We start from the raw sequence: 19,057 nt of genomic DNA, 5'->3' as shown, positions 1-19,057 counted from the left end.
AAACTGACAGCAGAAAAATCAAGACAGCAGTAGAAAATAATGAAAATTAAGGAAATTAAAATTAAGGGAAACTAAGCATATCTAAGGCCTTGAGGAACAAAAGGAACTAGTGCTAGTACACTATGTGCCTTGTGCTGGGCAGCCTTGTCATGCTAATACTCATCAGAATACAGATTAATCAAAACAAGTTAAAAAAATCACAAGTAGTGGTGAGCAAGAAAATTAATACAAAATCTATTTCCTTGAAAATTAGTTTGCAAAGTAAACAAAGAATACAATAGGAATAAAAAAGCAGCAAAGGCTTTTTTTGTGTGTTTTACTTTCCTAACTTTTTAAGCACGTATTTTGATCCTAAAAATTATGGGGTATTTTTTCCTAAACACATACAGTCACAATACACTATCAAACCAGTTAGATTCATTTACTATTACACAAACTAGACTGCACATCAAACAGCTTTTACTGTAGTCTTCATACAGAAGAGCCTTGCTCTTGCTGCATTACCAGCAAAATTAGCAGAAATCACCTGGAGCACAATTCCTGTTGTCCCTACTTCAACAGCAGGCAGGAGTTAGGAGTACAGTTACAGGACTTGTCATCAGGGATTTCTCAGTGTAATTCCAGGCTGAGGCATGACCCTCCCAGGACCTGGGGACACAGGGGCACTGGATATCCAGGTCCTCAGCAAGGTCAAACAAGACTGAATGTGTAGAGAGGGTTCCAAACTGTTTCTCAAGGAAAGGATCTTCTACAAAGATGTCAAGCTAGGATCTAGGTAGAAGGCACTACCACTGTGAGAGCAAAACTTCAGAACACATTTATCAGCCATTGACCAGAAGAGGAAAGACCACAGGGCTGTAAAGCAGGGAAGTGAGGTACGGACACTGGAAGGAAGCGAATCCCCAGGTTTGGGGGATTGGCACAACACTCAGCAGGAGTAAGTGGCAGACACAGCTACAGAAGTGGATGTATACACAGCACATAACATACACATGGTATTTGAAAAACTTCAGAAAAGAGGGAAAATTCCTCCTTAGACTGGTATTAATGATAACTATAAAAGACCAAAAATGCAAGTGTAAAAAATAATGGTGCTGGGCCAAGTCCTACAGTAGATGTGGGTACATGCTTAGCTCGTGTATTTTGCATTCTTCAGTGTTTCTGGACAGACTTTGAATTACTTGATAGTACACTCAAACTTAATGCATGTAACTCCTAACACTTCTAACAGCTTTTCAAATACTTTGGTGTTTCCTTTTGATGTGTGCCTAAAATACTTATTTCTGAATGTAAAATTCATGTATCTCATCCAAGAAAAGAAAGCCATTTCTACATTTACTCTGAAATCTCAGCAGAATACTGTACTTTGCTAGATTCTGGAGGAAGAGCAATCAAATAGCTTCCAGTTCTACTTTTGAAGAAAAGGTAACTGAGAAGTAAAAAAGACTGTCAATGTCAAGAGTTACAACAGGATCTGGGGAAATGACATCGTCAGTGGTTGCAAAAGAATGCGCACACACAATGACTAATCAGATGGAAGATGCAATTTCTCAAAAAAAAAAAAGTGTTAACATTTCTTTGCTATGTTTAAGTCACCAGATTTAACTTAAATATTAATTTTTACCTGAAATAATGGTGAAACCAAATATTAAGCCAAACACATGTGGAACTTTTGGAGGATCACTGTAGAGTAAGGATGACATTTACTTCAGTGTTGACCAGCATAAAATCTTGGCATACCTTATGATGCTGTGAAATGCTTGTTGTGGCACATATTTCCTGTACTGTCTTCTAAGCTTTAGTCCATGCAATATACAAGGGTTTCCAGATTAAATTCTAGTGTTCCATATATGAGACATCCCTTATTATTTAATTATTGTTTATTAATTCATTTAATAAGGGAAGTTATGCTTTCGGATTACAACAGTATCATCAATTTAAAGAGAGATGTCCAGAAAAAGAGCAGGACAGAAAACATTATTTCAAGTTAGCTCTTTTGTTCAAGACTTTGGTTGTTTATTTTAAAGACAGTATCTTAAAACAATTTTTTGTCTAATGACTGCTTTTCTATTTTAAACCTTAAACAATCTGTTCCATGAACCACCTGGAAAAAAACTTACTGAAAAATAGTTGAAAACATCCTTTCATTATAATTCCTGGAAAAATGTGACAGTCATTATCTATAATGAGACTTTCATATTTACAAAGAGTTAATTTAAATATCATGCTGATCTCCCCTCTCCAAGGAGCACTGAATGATCAGAATTCATTATGTTGCCTGTTAAAATGCTGTTATTTCTTGTTATAATGAAGGCAGCACAAAAACCACACCAGAACAGAAGATATATCTGGTAAAACTGAAATGGCATTTTATACAAAAATCTTTTTTCTATTCCTCATACTTGGGTCAGACCTGCACTACAAGGCACTGCCTGAACACTGACCACAGCTTTCATGATCCACTCTCAAAGCCTGACTGACCCACAGAGATAATATCAGAAGTTCTATTACTCAGCCACACATCCTAATGAGAAACTTTCCCATTTCTGCACCACAACCACTGGCAGGTTGGCTCACAGACACACCTGTCTGTGCCTCATCCAGGCAGGTCAATGGTTTGTGCAGATGGTCTGAGACTACCAAGGCAGAGGAGCCAGGGAATGCTGCAGTGCCTTACGTTTCATCATGGAGCTGTTCTGGGCTTTTATGCAACTGCATCTAAGGAGGTTAAGGAGCTGTAATTAGCACACATCACCTCACTGTCACTGCAGCTAATCAGGCTGAAAAATCCCAAGTGTCTCCACTCCTGAGCAGTCCTGCTTCTTGCAATGGAATTTTCAAGCTCTTCTTGCTAATTGCTTAGGCTGCTTTCAGACTCTCTGGCACCACGGAAAGCTTCCTTTTGGTGTGGAAACAGGGGGGCGGGGGGCGAGATTCTCGCTATGGAAGTGACCTTTTCTCTCTGCTAGGATCTCAGCAGAGGCATGGACTCTCCTGAAGACATCGACTGATATTAACAATACAGACCAATTTGAAGGTATATTCATTTTATTCTCACTGAATTTAGGGGTAATCCTAGGCTCTGTCTACACTGTAAAGTGAACAGCTAGTCAAAACAAAATATTTTAGGTGTCACATCTGGTATCACACTGCCAGCTGCCAGCACAGCTGTGGCTCAGGCTCAAAGCATCCAAATCATGATTACAAATGGCTGAGGTTATGTGATCTGCTGGTGAGTTGTGGTTGTTAGATGCTCAAGTATTCCTTGCAATTATTCAGATCAGACCACATGATTGACAGGTTGGGGTCAGGATAGCAGAATCAAGCTTTCCTCATTGAGAGCATCCTCCCAGAGTGCACCTGGCACACCCAATACAGACAAGGTGGATAATGGGTAAGTCTGTAGCTGAGAATGGGCTTCATAGCTCCTTTGTTATCTTGAACAGCCATTTAGTCAAACCTGAGAATCTGTAGCCTATTAAATTGATGCTTGCTCAGTCTAAATGTGATGTAAATAGACACAGACTATCAAAGACCCAGCTGTTGGAAGTAGCCATCCAACCAGCTGCTCTTTACTGGTTATGGCCAGTGCCTGTTGGGCTTCTCTCTTCCTTGCCTTCCCAGGATCAATGGTAACATGTTTTTCATTGCAGGTATGGCCTTGTCAGCCTGCTCTCTTCAGACTGTAGAATACTGCCTTCATTTATCAGCTTCAGAGTAATTTTTACTGAAGTTATTTTGAAGATTACATGACTGTTTCACAATATGAGGTACAAGTGTGCTTGTAGCAGAATCACTATTTAGGGAATGTCATAAGCATAAAAAAAATTCTAACAGCCAAGAACTAAATACTGTTTAGATGTTTATATCCTTCTCATATCATATCATGTTAACATGATTTTATTTTTGTTTTGTGGCTATCCTTGCAACTGTACAATTTTTAGAAATGAGGTTTCATGAGTTCACCTTGGAAAAAAAAAGAATCCCTTATCAACTTATAAACAACAAATAATTTTGTTGTGTTGCTATGTCAGATGATGCTACAGGAAAGTATAAGTAAAAAAAGTATATAAGTTGCTACAGGAAAATATACTTTTAATGTCAGTCACTCAGTATCAGAATTAATTTTTTACAATTACCTGTATTGCCAACATAAATGCAAACCTTAAGCAGATCTGCACATTGGAGATTAATAAAAAGGTAGAAAACACAAAAGCTTCCAATGTTTTTCTACAGGACATAGTTTAAAAATGTCAAGGAAAATTTGATATGTAAAAATAGGGTATGCACTATATAGTCATTGAATTTTTAGGTTTAAAAAGAAAAAACAACAAAAAAACAAGCTAGCAATCACCCTTTTTATTGAAAGGTCACTGTAATGCAATAGGACTCAGTAAGCAGTTGTGAAATTAAGCCCTCCAGAACCTGGTTGCAGCTCTGGAATGTGACCATTGTTGTGCAATGGAGTTTGTCACCATCATATGAAAACCCCATTGGGAAATACATCTTTTGTTTACCTGCTCATCACAGATAACCATCAACTGATTCACATTCTGTAGTATTTTACTAAGGTCAAAACAATACCCAAACTCCAAACATTATCTTTTTCACTAAACACCTCTATTCAAGAAATTTTAGAATAAGTTGCATCCATCCTACATACAGAATGTTTTCTCTTTTTCTGTGTTTCTCTTTAAAGAGGAGGTATATCAACAGGCTCACAGCATATTAAAAGCTTCTCTGTTCTTGCTACCTAATTTTACCCACCTAAAAAAATACAATAATGATGCTGAGCTGGATATTCAGTGGGATATTAATCATGCTGATGTCTCAAGCAGAGGCTTCACCTCTGCTCAGGAGGAACAAGCAGCAAAAGCAAATTAACCCACATGTTGAGACATCTATATAAGAAGAAGTATGAGCACATTGTTCTAATTACAATCTCAGTTCTCTGGAATTCTGGTGAATCTTAGGGCACATCTACACAGGTGGGTGTGAACAGAGCTCCTCTGCCCATTCCCTTGGTTGAACTGATGGAGACCAGTGCTGATTCAGAATTTGCATGGCCACATTTGCATGGCACTGGCCTGGCTAGATGTGGAGACAAAGCAGGCAGAGGAACTCAATATGTCTGCACATGTCTGTAGACACTCATCCTGAGATGCAGACCTTCCCCATCCTACAGAGGACAACATAATAAAGATGTTAATCCTTCTCAACGAGGGAGCTAAAGAGATACTCCAAGTTTATATATAAACTAAAAATATGGCTCCAGACTTGGATTCCTAAATGTGGATTTAGGAAATTAGCTTTGCAATATGCAGTGTTGATGCAGCAAGTTAACCTTCAGCATCTTAATTTCCTCAAATAGCACAATCCATCTGAAATACACAAGCTAGTTATGTCTTAAAGGAGGAGTTTTTAACTTGTTTAGTGAAAAACCTTTGTCTTCACTCCCATCACCTTTGGTGACTTGACTGCCCCCAGACTAAGGACTCTCATGACTTGGAAGATCTCTTCATTTGCAAACATCTGTCACTTGATCTGAAGTTAATCTCAGGGCAAATTTGTCCACTAACACATCACAGATACATACACCTGCTACAAGAAGTATAAACTGCTTGCCCTAGGTTTTAAGCGTGCAAGGAACAAAAAACAGAGGTAGTGAAATCTGCTAGACTAATGGCTTTTGAAAAAGGAAAGCACTTGGCAGCTGTTTAGAAATGAGCATTTTAACATTCAGACTCTTTACAAAAGTTGACAGTGATTAACAGTTCAGTGATGCCACTGGACCTAGTATGACTGTGCTTGTGAATCAACCTCAGACAAACTGCAGCAAAAAAGGGCTATTTTTAAGATTAAAGGCTCACAGGACAACCTTAGTCAGAAAGGTTGGTTCTAATAGGGCAGTCACATAAAAATTGTGCAACAGACAAAGAACAGTTTTTCTGGCCATCTGTAGCTCATGCTGTGCAAGTTATTTAATGGCAAATTTGTTTAGTAATAACTATATTATTCACAACTCCATGGGAATAAGGACTTACACCCTCAGCATCCTATCCATTCATTACATATGAAAGAGTTCCTCAGGTTAGATGTACCTGATAAAATCAATTTGAAGGGTGGGGGGAAAAAGCCTCTACTCTGCTGTTGAAAGCAATGCAGGACCTGGATATATCCACAGAACCTAATTTGTTAGTCCAAAATTCCTGTCACTTTTCTGTTGACAACTCACAGACACCATGGTGCCAATACTGCACATCAAGCACATTTCAAGACTTGGGGAAAGAATGCAGGAAGATCTTCATCCTCACAGCCTGCAGTGGTTAAATGGGTATGAATTCTCTCAGCACTCTGCACGATTTACAGCTGTCTATAATGTGTTCTGTTTGCTCTATCATGTGAAAATAATAAAGAAAATCATCTTGGATTCATAACTGGAACAGCAAGTGATTGGAGAACTGAGAGTTTTCACCTGTCATTTTAAGATGCACACGTAACAGGATGTTGGTTTCACTTCAACAGAGTATTTTGTATGTATTTGTGGGGGAAAAAAGTTCATACTTTGTAATAAAGTTCTCATTAAGTTCTAGACTATACTTCCATGTGTCAATCTAAAACTCAGCACATGGTCTTTTGATCTGTCCTAGAGGCTCCACTGCCTTACTCTGTCAGTGTGTGAACATGTACATGGAAACACTGCATTGGGAGGGGAATAATTTGCTATAGCTTAATAGAGACATTACTTACACGACGTGTACAGAGATGCCCAAGAGATATCATGCCTTAGGCAGCTCCAATCTTTCTGATGATCCTCTGAGCAGAAAAGCCTCCTACACAGACCTGTCTTTTAAAAGGCACAGTCTTACTCCTATCATAAATTCTCATGTCTATATTCTGCCTAACATGCCTGGAGGTGGGGCTGAGGCACAGCCTATTCAGCAGCTAGGAAGAGATTGCTAAAGAGCATATACCATGAGTAATTACTGAAACCATTTTAATAACAGGGATTTGGGGGTCACTGTCAAAGAGTTAACACAGAAATAAACCAAAGTCCTTTCCCACTTTATACTGTTTGATGTAACACAATCATTTTTTTATTCTAGGTTTAGGAACAATAACATGGTATCATTTTCAGTATGATTGTTAGTCAGGACAACAAAGAAAAAATACTTTAAACTTATTTAGTTAAATTTACTGAACAATTTTAAATTTTAAAGAGAAGTCTTCAGTGCAGTGATCACAAATTCATGTTGAAATGAGACAGAAGAGTGCATATCAGGACAATGCTTAGGATGTCACTGTTAAGCTTAATTAATCATTCTTATTTCTCTCTTGAGTCATCATAATGAGATTTTTTAATAGGGAAACCACTTCAAGAGAAATTTTTGAAGTTGATGTTCCAAGAGATTAGACAGAGAAAATGCTTTAGCTTACAAAGATCCTGCACAGCACATATTATTAAATGTAAAGATGAATGCAATTTACAGTCTCTATTTCCATAATCTGTAGTTAAAGGAAGTGATACATGGGAAGCTTCTTCTCCATACCAAGGGGTGTGGGATTTTACAGTCTTAGGTGTTTTGAATTTACACTATTAATATTTTAGTTTAATTTTTGGTACCTCCTCTGATCGCATGCAGAAGGTTGCATGCTGGTAGCAAAGATTTTTCTTCAATTATCATAGCAATATTATTAAGTAGAAAAAAAGAGGAAAATATTAAAGAATTTCCATATCTATTGTTCTAAGAAGTGGCTTTTAGTTAGAAAGAACATTTAGGTGGAACCAAAATTTTAGCAGAAAGAAAGTGATATTTGGGTCTGCCAATTCAGGATCTCATCACATGGTTACTTCAGCAAGTTGCTTTTGGTTTCAGCCTTCTCTCATTACCCCTTCCCATCTGACTGAAATCAGCTGATCTTTTTAGGCATTCCCACAGTCAGCCAACAGGCTACTCACTGTCAGATACCCAGCACCATATTTAGGGTGTGCCTTTTACATACAGAGGCCAATAGGAACGCAGTTGCCTCATTTTGTCTGCCCCTTCAGAGCTGTCTGCCCTCCCACCACAAAATCCTTGCCAATTCAAGAGAAAAGATTCTCAGCCTACAGGCTTGGCGTTTGGATTCTACATATACCTTTGCCGACAATGCAAATCAATAACAACAATAAAGCTATTTTAATATATATAAAAGATATCTTACATAATCTGAATAAAATGTAATTCACTTTTAACATCCTTGCAATGATTTCATTATTGCAGCTAAAAAATAATTCTCAGAATCCATCTCTTCCAGAATCTCCAAGAAAAATACTCTTTTTTTCACCATTTTCTGACTAATTCGACTTTGGAAGAAAAATAAACACATTGCTGTGTTCAATATTGTTGCACAAGAGAATTCACAAGAATGAAATGTGTTCAAAGTTCCTAGAAAAAAATGCAGCAATGCAGGCTGCCAACTTGTTCAATGTCAAGCTCTAGGCAGTATAGCAGGACTAGCAGTAAATGACTCATAGTGAGTCACGCTTTAGCTATTTTTGCTTTTAAAGTAATGCCAGGCACTGTGTTAATATTCAACCCTGAGTAAATTTAGCAATGCAAGAAAACAAGTGTTTCCATGGTTGCTCCTTCACAATGTTTATGGTATATACACAGCCATTAGACACAGGAATTAAGCCAAATTAAGATTATGGAAATGTTCCTCCTTCATTTACAACTGAATTTTGCTACACTGGCTTTCATGACTCACACAGCTACTAGTTTTTCCAACTCCAACAAAAATGTAAAGCCATAGCTAGCACACCACTGTTATGTTAGTGGTCAATAGCCACTACTTTCCTCTAAATTACAGCTTGTGCTGCATACACTGCTGAGCTGCAAGCATGATAATGAAGTATTTTTTTCAGGACACAACAAAACTGGCAGGAAGGCTTCACTAGTGAATCTAAGTACATGCATCATGGGTAAAATGTTCTGTGACACTTCTAAGAAGGAGCTGGCAAAGCCAAAGCCAAAGAGGAGGACTTGAAGGGAGGAAGGAGGCTGTGGCATCACCTGAAAAGGGAAAGCAGCCACAGAAAAAGGAGGAAGGATGTTGATTGAGGCTGGGGAGCAGTTGGGTAAAATAAGAGAAGTGGTGATGACAGAGTATGACAGAGCTGGAAAATATCTTTTCATGACATAGCTGTGATATGACAAAACCCATATGCAGGCATGATTTCAGTGCAACAATCTACACAGCCAAGTCTTCTTAGGTGAGTAGGTATTTGTGGAATTCTGGAATATGAGCCCAATTAATGTAGACATATGACAAAACAGATATAGACATCAAAACAAAATTCTTCTGGGGATCAGAAAAGAAGAATTCAATCTGCACTGTAGAGGAAAACAAAAGACCCACAAAAAACCCAAAGCAATGGATTAGGTGCTGCAGCAAAGGTTAGGTGAATAGCTTACTTTGCCCACACTAATAACAGAGCTGCCAATGACTACATATCATTGCTAGTTAAACTTTTTTGTTCCCATTTTAATACAGTGATTTATTCATTAGTCTTAAATAGCAGTAATTACTATTTTTATTGTAGAAGCTGATAAAGCAATCAGAAAGCTTTTACATTTTTTTCCCTCGAAGGAAACTCTTTAGCTTTTCTGCATGAAGTCTTCCATCCTGCAATAAGCAAGGACTGGTTTTCTGCATGTTTTCTTATCTGACTATAAACTAGCCACTTAGTTTATACTGGGAGCTCAGCTAGATCCTGATGAACAGCCTTCCTGCAAAAGCCTCTTTTGATTTCACTAAGTCTCAGACTGACCCTTCAACTTTCAAATAGGAAGCGAGAGAGGGTGGGCCAGATCCAAAGAAATGAAGCAAACTACTGAAGTCCAAAATGATGAAAAAATCTGTTCCATGGCCTCTTAACCCTAAAGGTCTCTGTCTCCATTAAGTCTCTCCCAGGTTCTCCAGGGATCTGAAGATCTGAGTTCTGTACTTGTCCAGAGCTGCCCCAGCCCAAAGATCTACAAACACATTGTTTGTCCTGCAACCCCTGGCTCTTGAAAGGAGGGACAGCTCAATTCAGGTGGAAGAAGATAAGGTGATGATGGAGATGTACAGAACCCAGATTTCTTTCCATTTCTTGCTGCAAGTTAACTATTGGGAGTACACAGTCATACACTCTCTTCCAGTCCTCCCCAGCCCCCTTCCACTTTCAACTGCACATCATGGCATTTTGCTACAACTGAAGAGCTGCAGAGTGCCCTCTGCACACCTGCCTGCAGCCAAGGGGTTGCTGAAAAGCCTATGAGCAATTAGTGATGTCAGATGTAACCTCCATCCCATCCAGCAGCCTCTGATGATGAGTAATGGAAATTGCTACAGAGGGCATGAGGCAGGGAAAGCCAACAGCAATGTTTTCCTGGTATCGTCCAGTCTCCAGTAATGCAGTCAGGGGAGGATCCAGAGAGGAGTCAAACATAAGGGCCTTTTTTAGGTGCTTATTTGTGAATTTATTGGCATCACTTCCTGGGAAACTGCTGTAGTCACAAGGCTATGGTATAAACCATAAGCACTCTCAGCCTCACTCCATTAACTGCTTCTCTCCCTCAACAGGTATTTTTAGTGCCTGTTGGAATACCTGTTAAGCAACTTGTCTTTAATCCTAAAATCATTCACTGCAAGTCTGGTAACACAAATCTACATCCACGTTTGAGATGATACGACATGATAAACCTATCCACACTTGTAAAGTCAGATGCTGTGTCTGAAATCAGAGCTAATAACTGCTGAAAGGTGACAACTTACTTAAACCACTCCTCAGTTGTGACAAAATATCTGAATGCTCCGAGCCTGTTTAAGTGTTAATGCCAACAAAGGTGCTTGATTTCTTTGACTTTGTGCTAATGGAGATTGAAAGCAACATCTCTTAGGTTACCCCTGAAAACAGTACATAGAATTAGCACTTCAGCTCCCCATAACATCAGTAATCGTTTGAGAGCCTGAAATTCTAAATCTACAGATTAGAGCCATGGTCCATTCCCTCTCCAGCTACAAAATACAAGCACAGGTGCTCAGAGTCACAGTAAAAGAGATCATTACCTTTGTGTTCCTTTAAAGTTGGCACATTTTTAGTCAACTTATGCAATACTGTGATTGACATACAGATGTAAAGCACTCTGTGCTGACAAACAGATTTGTCACTGAACAAAGCTGCTCAAGCAGGTGTGCCTAGCTCTCCTCCTAGGAGCCAAGACACGTAACTCGAGGCTCCAGCATCCAGTCTGAGGTCCACAGACCGAAAAGGTGGGAGTTGCAGTCCTTTAGTGCTTCTCGACCTTTATTCCTCCATTTCAGCTCAACATCAGATTTGGGGGAGTGTGAAAATAATATGAATATCAAAAATTACGGGAAGCAGCCAATGCACATGAACATCTGATATGTTTATTAATTTTGCTGTATATTACTGTTTTGTATATTATTATATGTTGCAGCTATAGATCAGGGAAAAGCAAAATTCCACTGATTTCAGACCTACACTTGCACTTACCAAAGCAAGGTCTACCTCAACCTGCCACACTTCTGAAGCACACACCAAAGAGCCACAAGGCAAATAGTTTCAGTACCCATAAAAACTCCAAGAGTTTTACTTTCTCTGAACTGGAGTATTCTGAAGTTACCATGCAGTGTGATATGCACTGATGGATTATTATTTAGTCAGCATTATCTCAGAACTACTTGCCTGTTTCTCCTCAAATGTGTTTTGTCCCAGCACTTAAATGCATACAAATGCATTACTTGGAGTAGTAGAGTTCTATTTGAATTAGAATTTCCACTGATCCTCGTGCATACTGCTAGCACAAAATCCCACCATACAAATGACTGAAATTAACACACAGAGTGAAAAAACCTACTGTCCTTCCAGACAAATATTCAAGTAACAGAACAAAAAATTAGTAAATAAAACAAAGTTCTCTAATTTTAAAGCTCCACTAAGCTTTATTTTTCTCCTTCCTCCTCAATATACTAACTTCAAAATAAGAGCATCTCATTAAAAAATTTTAACACTGAGATATTTTCCCTTTCCTCTTTCCTTGATTTTTTTCTCCTTGTACTCTTCTTCACCTGTTTTCTTGTGATCACACTTTAAACTGTAAGCTCATGGCAAAGGACTAGAATACCTGTATCATCTGACTTTTAAACCTTTCTGAAGAGTGAGCAACAGATATAATGGCAGGTAAAATTGTACTTAGCTGACAGAAGCAGTCCTTGTATTTTCACTGCTCAGATTTGCAAATAGTATGCATTAATACACCAGGAAAGAAGTGAATGAAAACTCTAACTGAAATCACAGGTGCTTTATACCAGAAGGCAAACTTCCCATAGAGTATAATATTTCTATTTAACATTTCTGAATTTTAGATACAGTCAAGGTTTAGTACCTATCCCCATGCTTCTCACTCATCTGAAATTTATAAAATATTTCTGATGAGTTCAAGTATGGTCACAAGACATGAGATTTTATAAGTTTCCATGTTGCATAACTGGATTACCATAGAGTCAAGAAAGACAGGAACTGCCTGAATTGAACTAAACTCCATTGAGGGAGAGTATCTCTATAAACCAGGCTGGAATAGGAACAATGAGCAAAAACTTGGTCACAGACTTATTTTGCTTGAAAATTTCTCACCATCTGAGCAAAGTTCTAAGGGTTTTCATCATCCTTCCAAGAGAAACAAAAAAGAAAAAAATAATATATTTCAAGATGGCATTTTATTAGATATTGTGATTAAATGCAACATCAAGGGAATAGAAGCAGCATCTAGAAGCTCCCTTCCTGACCTATATATTCATATAAACAGTAAAAATGCCACGCTGGTAGCCATCAATGTGCTCAGTTAAGAGAGCATTATCCCATAGCAGTAACAATAAATTAACCTAAGTATTATCCCTAAGTGTATAATAATAATAAAAAATTATTTCCATGTAACACTCTTTTTCATTCCTAATTTTATAGACTCTGTGCTGACCTGCAAGTCAGGCTGATATAAAACCAAGAATTACATCCTGAAAAGACTTTTGCAATGGAATAAAATGTAGTTCTTTAAAAGATATATGTATAGATTAGATGACAGACATAGAAAGAGATAAGCTCTTATCCTCAAGCATCTGCTGATTAGAAGGGCAGATATTTATAACAGGAGGGACCTACATCAGATGCTCTTTCTGATTTAGATATGACCTCCCTAAACTGAGTGATGTACTGTAGGATTAAAAAGCCTCTGTCTCTCAGTATTTCCTTCTGCAGTTGTTGCCATTTTGATATATAGTTAAATACACTGTGGACAAAGAGAGAGGGAGAATGATTCCAGAGTTACAGGTCAATCACTTAGTAGGCCCAGAGTCAGTCAAGTTCTGATTTTAAATCACCAAGACTGAAACTCAGGTCTCCTATACTCCAGGTTACTCATAATGGAGAAGAGTTGTTGAGTTGTTGGAGGGGGTGAGTTGATTCCTCTTCCATTTTAACTCAGAATTACATGTCAGAGCTCTAAATGCCAAAGCAAGAAACTTCTTATTTCAATCAATTGCATTAGAAAGGCAATCATTAATCATTTTATCAAAGAAACCTTCAACAGGTCTATTGGCAATTGATGTTCTTCATTAATCCACTAACACAGTTCTTGTTAATGCAAGCTTCTGCATTTTCAGAAAAAAAAAAAAAAACCCACTGAATTTTACCCTGGAAAAGTCATCCAGATTGCAGAAGGAAACTTCTGATGGTTTCATTCATTCTGGTCTTCACAAACTAGCAAGGATAGTAGCTGTAATGGTAATTTTGCACTCTGGATATTGTTCTTGGGGACCATTACAGGTCCCATTGCCATATTATGTGAGCATCCCATTTATCTAGTTTATTTCTCTAGCTAATCTTTCCAAAAACTGTGAAACAGAATAGCTTTGACTCGTTCCATTATCAGGCCCTCATCTCTTAATCCTTCAAAACTACAAGTGGGCTAACTCACTCCTGAGCAAATCAACTAGTTCTTTCCAGGAAATACCCAGACAGCACAGTCCCAAAAGGAAAAGCCATGCCAAGTTTCTCTTCTCAGCATAGTCCTCATGCCCTACCCACAAGTCAGCTCTCACTCACACAAATGCCTCTTGACATACTCATTTTACTCCTCTGGGGCTGCAGATTTGCAGATTTCCCCCTCAGCATCATGCCATGAAAACATTACTCTGGCAGACTAAAACACACTTAGGTTATTATCTATAGTTCTTTGACCTCAAAAAATCACAAAAACGTAATAATGCTGCTTGAGTGCCACTAGAGAAGCGGGGCAGTTTAATGTTTTGCACACAATTGGACATGGCTGCTTTGCTCCACAGGCTGCCAGCCCAGAGCAGCAGGAAATGAGCCAGCCCAGGTCTCTTCTTGCACAGTCCCCAAACACAATACGGCCAGTACTGAATTCCAGACTTGGCTGTAAGGTCCAGACCCACACAGTTTTTAGGGACCTAACTCCCAGCGATCTCTTCTGAAACTAAATGACTACATCTAAGACAACAAAGTAACAAAGCAAAGACCTAAACCAAAGACTCCTAAACTTCACATGACCTTCTCAAGTGCTGGATCCTCTTTCATTTCTTTACTAGTCAAGGGGCTGTCTGTAAGGGATTTTACGTAAATGAAAAGTGCATATCCCACACACATCACTGAACTGTCATAACACCAATCCCACTTTCAGCTGGAATTTTCAGCTCTTGTGCTGAAGTTGTTTTTTCATAATTAGTATGTAAGGGGGATTTTAAAATATTTTTTCACATTGAAAATATAAGGAAAAATACACTAACATCACTTTTCAGCTGATTCTCTGCCATCAGAGCTAAGTATAGGGACAAAAATAGGCCAACTAAGAAGTAAACTACAACTGAAGAGAAACCCAGATCTGCAAATCAATTATGTGAGTCCATACAAGTAACTTCAACTATTCCCTCAAATTTCACCACTGCAGTGTGGTAAGGAGTAAAATTAACTTGCCTACCTCAATGTGATGTTGTGAGGATTAATTGGACTAAATTCATCAAGCAATATAATACACAGTATCTTGCTGCAGCTTGTTTTCTTATCCTACTAAAAGCAAATCAAAGACCTTAGTCTTTGCTGGAATCTGTGATAGACTGTTTTAAAAATTTAAAGATAATTTCTTTCATAGTGACATTTTTTCTATCCCAAACTGTATCTAAAAAACCATTTTTTCACACCATTATTTCTCAGCATATGCATAACTTAAAATACATATATCAACAGGACATATGGCATCTACTTGAACATTAAATTTAAAATCTTCTTCTTTCAAAATATTTGCTTACTAATAATCACTATAAATCCATACTGGCAAAATGATACATAATTTTCTTTTTAAAGACTCAGAGACTTTTTTTTTTCTTCAATGGAGAATGCAAGAAAGATCCTTACAACTGCAGTGTAGCTACTTTCCAAACTACATTACAGTGACTGGTTTCCTGTGACAAAAACTTGCCTAAACTACTACTGAGTCTCAAAATTACTTGTCCCCCATTAAAAAAAAAAAAAAAAGAAAGAAAAGAAAAAAAAAGAAAAGAAAGGAAAAAACCCCAAACTTTCCTACATTTGCCAAATCCAGTCTTTAAACTGTTTAGCATAACCAGCAATATTGTCATTCACTCAAATCTTATCAATTTCCACAAAATCACTATGAAGCAGCAATCTGTTGAGTGTTTGCAGAACCTGCAGTTATCAAGGATTCCAAAGTGCACCTTATCAGCTGCTACAAAAGGGCTATGAAATCTGTCATCCTTTGTGCACCAAACGTGACACTAAATAACCTTCAGCAAATACACAAGTGGCACCTAGGGTCACAGGAGTAGAGATCATACTTTCTGATTAGCTCTCCATACAGAGTATCATACATTTTAACTGATACATGGAGAATAAAGACAGCTCTTAGTTTCATTCTGTGAAGAGAAAATTTCTCATATTTTCTGCCAGAAGATAGGTGCCTTTGATATGTGTATATGTATGTGTATAAATATATGTGTATGTATATATTCTGGCATGAAATAAAAAGACTCTGTAATACAACTTCAAACAGAAGATGGGATTTTAAACTTACAGAAGACACAAAATGCAAAGTTACAATTTCTGCATGGTTTAGTTCCTATGGGCTCACTCCTGCACGGCTCTGTACTGTGGTCATGCTCCAATAAGGAAGTGAAACTTGCCAGCAATCTCACTCATTTCAAAGGATCTACTCATAAAATTTAATTTATGCAACTTGCTTAAGCATTTTACTTAACCAAAAGGAGATCACTAAGCACTTTGCAGATCTAGGCCCCTCATGTCTAAGGACAACATCAGTCATGCAGTATTAAGAACACAAAAAAATTTCCCTACCACACATGCAGTCATAACTTTCTTGCATTACCAAATTTAGTGACTACTCCTCCAAGTACTCAGTTATTTGGAAAACATAATGTAGTCACTTGGGGGTACAAGAAATGGTTAAAAAAAGGAAAAATCAACCAACACTCTTTCCTACTGCTTACAGTCTAAGAAGGTTTGAGTAGAAAAATGAAACTGTTTTCCAATAAAAATAAGTGGGAATTTAGGAAACTAAGATAGTTCTGAAAACAGACTTCAGAAAAATCACTTGCTGTTCACAGAAAACCTGTCTGACAGTGTTTTGACACATATCAGAGGTGAAGATTTTTCACCACTTCATAAACTCCAGCTAAAGTAGCTGCATAATAAAGGCTCACAGATTGAGAGAAAATGTCTGAAAACTGTCTGAACGATGAGCAGAACAGAAACTGCTCTGAGGCATGATCTCATCCTTACTGCCACAGAGATGTACTTGCCCAATTTCATTTCTGCACCTTGGCTGCTGCTGAAGTTCAAAGCTAAGAAGGTCTCCTTCCCACAGAACTGCCAAGGGAAGACAAGCTGAAGGTGACAAAGCACCATTCTCCTCACTGAGTATTAAAGCTACCTATGGCACTGCCTGTCACTTGTCAGGCGACAGGGAACAACCATGCACCTTCCTCTCATCATGGTGGCAGCAAATATCAAAAGAGAAAATATATTAGCTTAATTTTCTGTTAATATAAGGTTGTATTTAACTGCTTCACACTTTGCACCATACCTAAAAACTGTGTTGAGAGAGTTTTTCTCCTTCAAATCTCAGTTCATTTCTAAGTAGCAAGACAGTGTGAGAATGTAGTATTTCCTTGTTCAGCTGCTCTAGAATACAGATGTCAAACTTTGCATAAAAGATACATAATCGTTAATGGTAACTCATCCTAGAAAGCAAATCATTTTAGTATCTACCCTGTCTGCTCCTCTGAGATAGAAAAAATTGGAACAAAAAAACCAACCAAACAAACAAAAATAAAAACCAAAACAAAATAGGAAAGCCCCTCTGAGAAAACCTGGCAGGAGTTTTTATGTTTTATCTAACAGAGCAATAAAACCAAATTCCAGAAAAATGCTAAAAACTGTACCTCGGTTTTTCAAGAACACATACACCTCAGTGTACGTGTTCCTGAAAAAAGCCAGGAAATGTGAACTAAGTTGCACCTGACAAACAAAATATTAACCAGCAGTTGTTGATGAAGTTTTTGATACAAGTAACTCACATCCAGCAGTTCTCAAGTGTGTCCCAAAATCTGCAGACACATTATAATGTGCTGTTAAGATGAGGCCAGAATTGCAGGACTCATGCTTTTGAAATCACAACTCATACAGGAGAAGGTAAAGAATACATAGATAACTTGGCTTAAGCATGAATGCTGAAAATTTAACAGGATGACCCTTATTTCTTCTTACAAAACAACCCCACCAAAACCACATGTATATATAGGATGTTTTAAGGTAAATCACCAGCTTATGGAAACTAGTTATATCTTTTACAGATTTTATTAATCTTCAGTTCAGCTGGTATTGCAAGTGAAGCATTTAATAAGACAAATCTGGATTCCAGGCAGCAGCAGCAGAATGATGTCCTCATATTTTTTTAAGAATATTTTCTATTGTGTTTATTTTTGTTCTTTTTCAACAGGTCGGCCAGTTAGAACTTAATCCCACAGTTTGAACTGAATGTATCACTAGAGCATACACCCCTTCCTCAGGCAATTACAAGGTAGAAAGTAAATTCAAAGTCAGTTATCAAGATTTTTATCTTCTCAGTTACAAACACCTGGAAATTAGAAATTACAACATAATGGTGGGGCAGTAGTAATTTTATGGTTATGTAGAGAGTGAAAATTACACTGTTTTGTGGTCTGCAACTTGGTATGTTCATTCTTAGAGTAGTGCCAAGAGCTTTATTAAATTCAGAGATCAGTGCTAAAATGCATAAAGATGGGAAACAAATATATTAAGCCTTCAAGCTCTAATCCTAGGAAGTCTTGAGGTACCAGATCTGAAATTCAACTTGTCAAGTATGTCCTATAAATCTCTATAGGGAAGCAATCCAAAGTCCAGAGGGAAAATTCTTTCCACTGGTTTCTTTGGGTTTTGGATAGGGCTTCAAAAAAACCCAGAATTCAAGGAGAGCTACAGGAGAGCACCCAGAATATCATTTTCCAGTGGTATAAATCATTAATCTATGACTCCTGAAGTTCCTGAGATACCAGTTTATGTTGAAATCAACATGTAAGATGGGAGGGAATAGGTACAGCGGTCAAGGGGTCAAGGGACAGCAAGGAGAATAATATGATTTCAGAACATAATCATGATTAGGGAAGAGCAACACAAATAGTGTCAGAGCCCATGAACTTTCCCAGAACCAGTAATCAGAGTCATATTTTAATGACTGCTATATGTGCGGGGCAATAAAAGTAGACAATTTTGTTGCGTTGCATAAATAACCAAACTGTTTACTCTTCAACTTTTCTGGTAATTTAAGCACAAATAATTTAAAATTTTAACACTTGAAAAATTACTTGAATTTGGAAAAAATGGATTTTAGTAACCTGAAGTGTTGGACAGTGCGTGCACAGAAGCTGTAAACCTGAG

General features: G+C 37.8%; 1 protein-coding gene across 5 annotated transcripts in view; it reads right to left on the bottom strand.

Moving 5' to 3' along the window:
* The window catches only part of NSMCE2 (NSE2 (MMS21) homolog, SMC5-SMC6 complex SUMO ligase), a 123,081-nt gene that overhangs the window by 46,744 nt on the left and 57,280 nt on the right, over positions 1–19,057 (bottom strand). The window lies entirely within an intron of this gene.

Source organism: Serinus canaria, chromosome 2 (genome assembly GCF_022539315.1).
Source record: "Serinus canaria isolate serCan28SL12 chromosome 2, serCan2020, whole genome shotgun sequence".
NCBI lineage: Eukaryota > Metazoa > Chordata > Aves > Passeriformes > Fringillidae > Serinus > Serinus canaria.
Note: the sequence above shows the minus strand (reverse complement) of the source record. Positions and strands in the feature narration are given on the sequence as shown.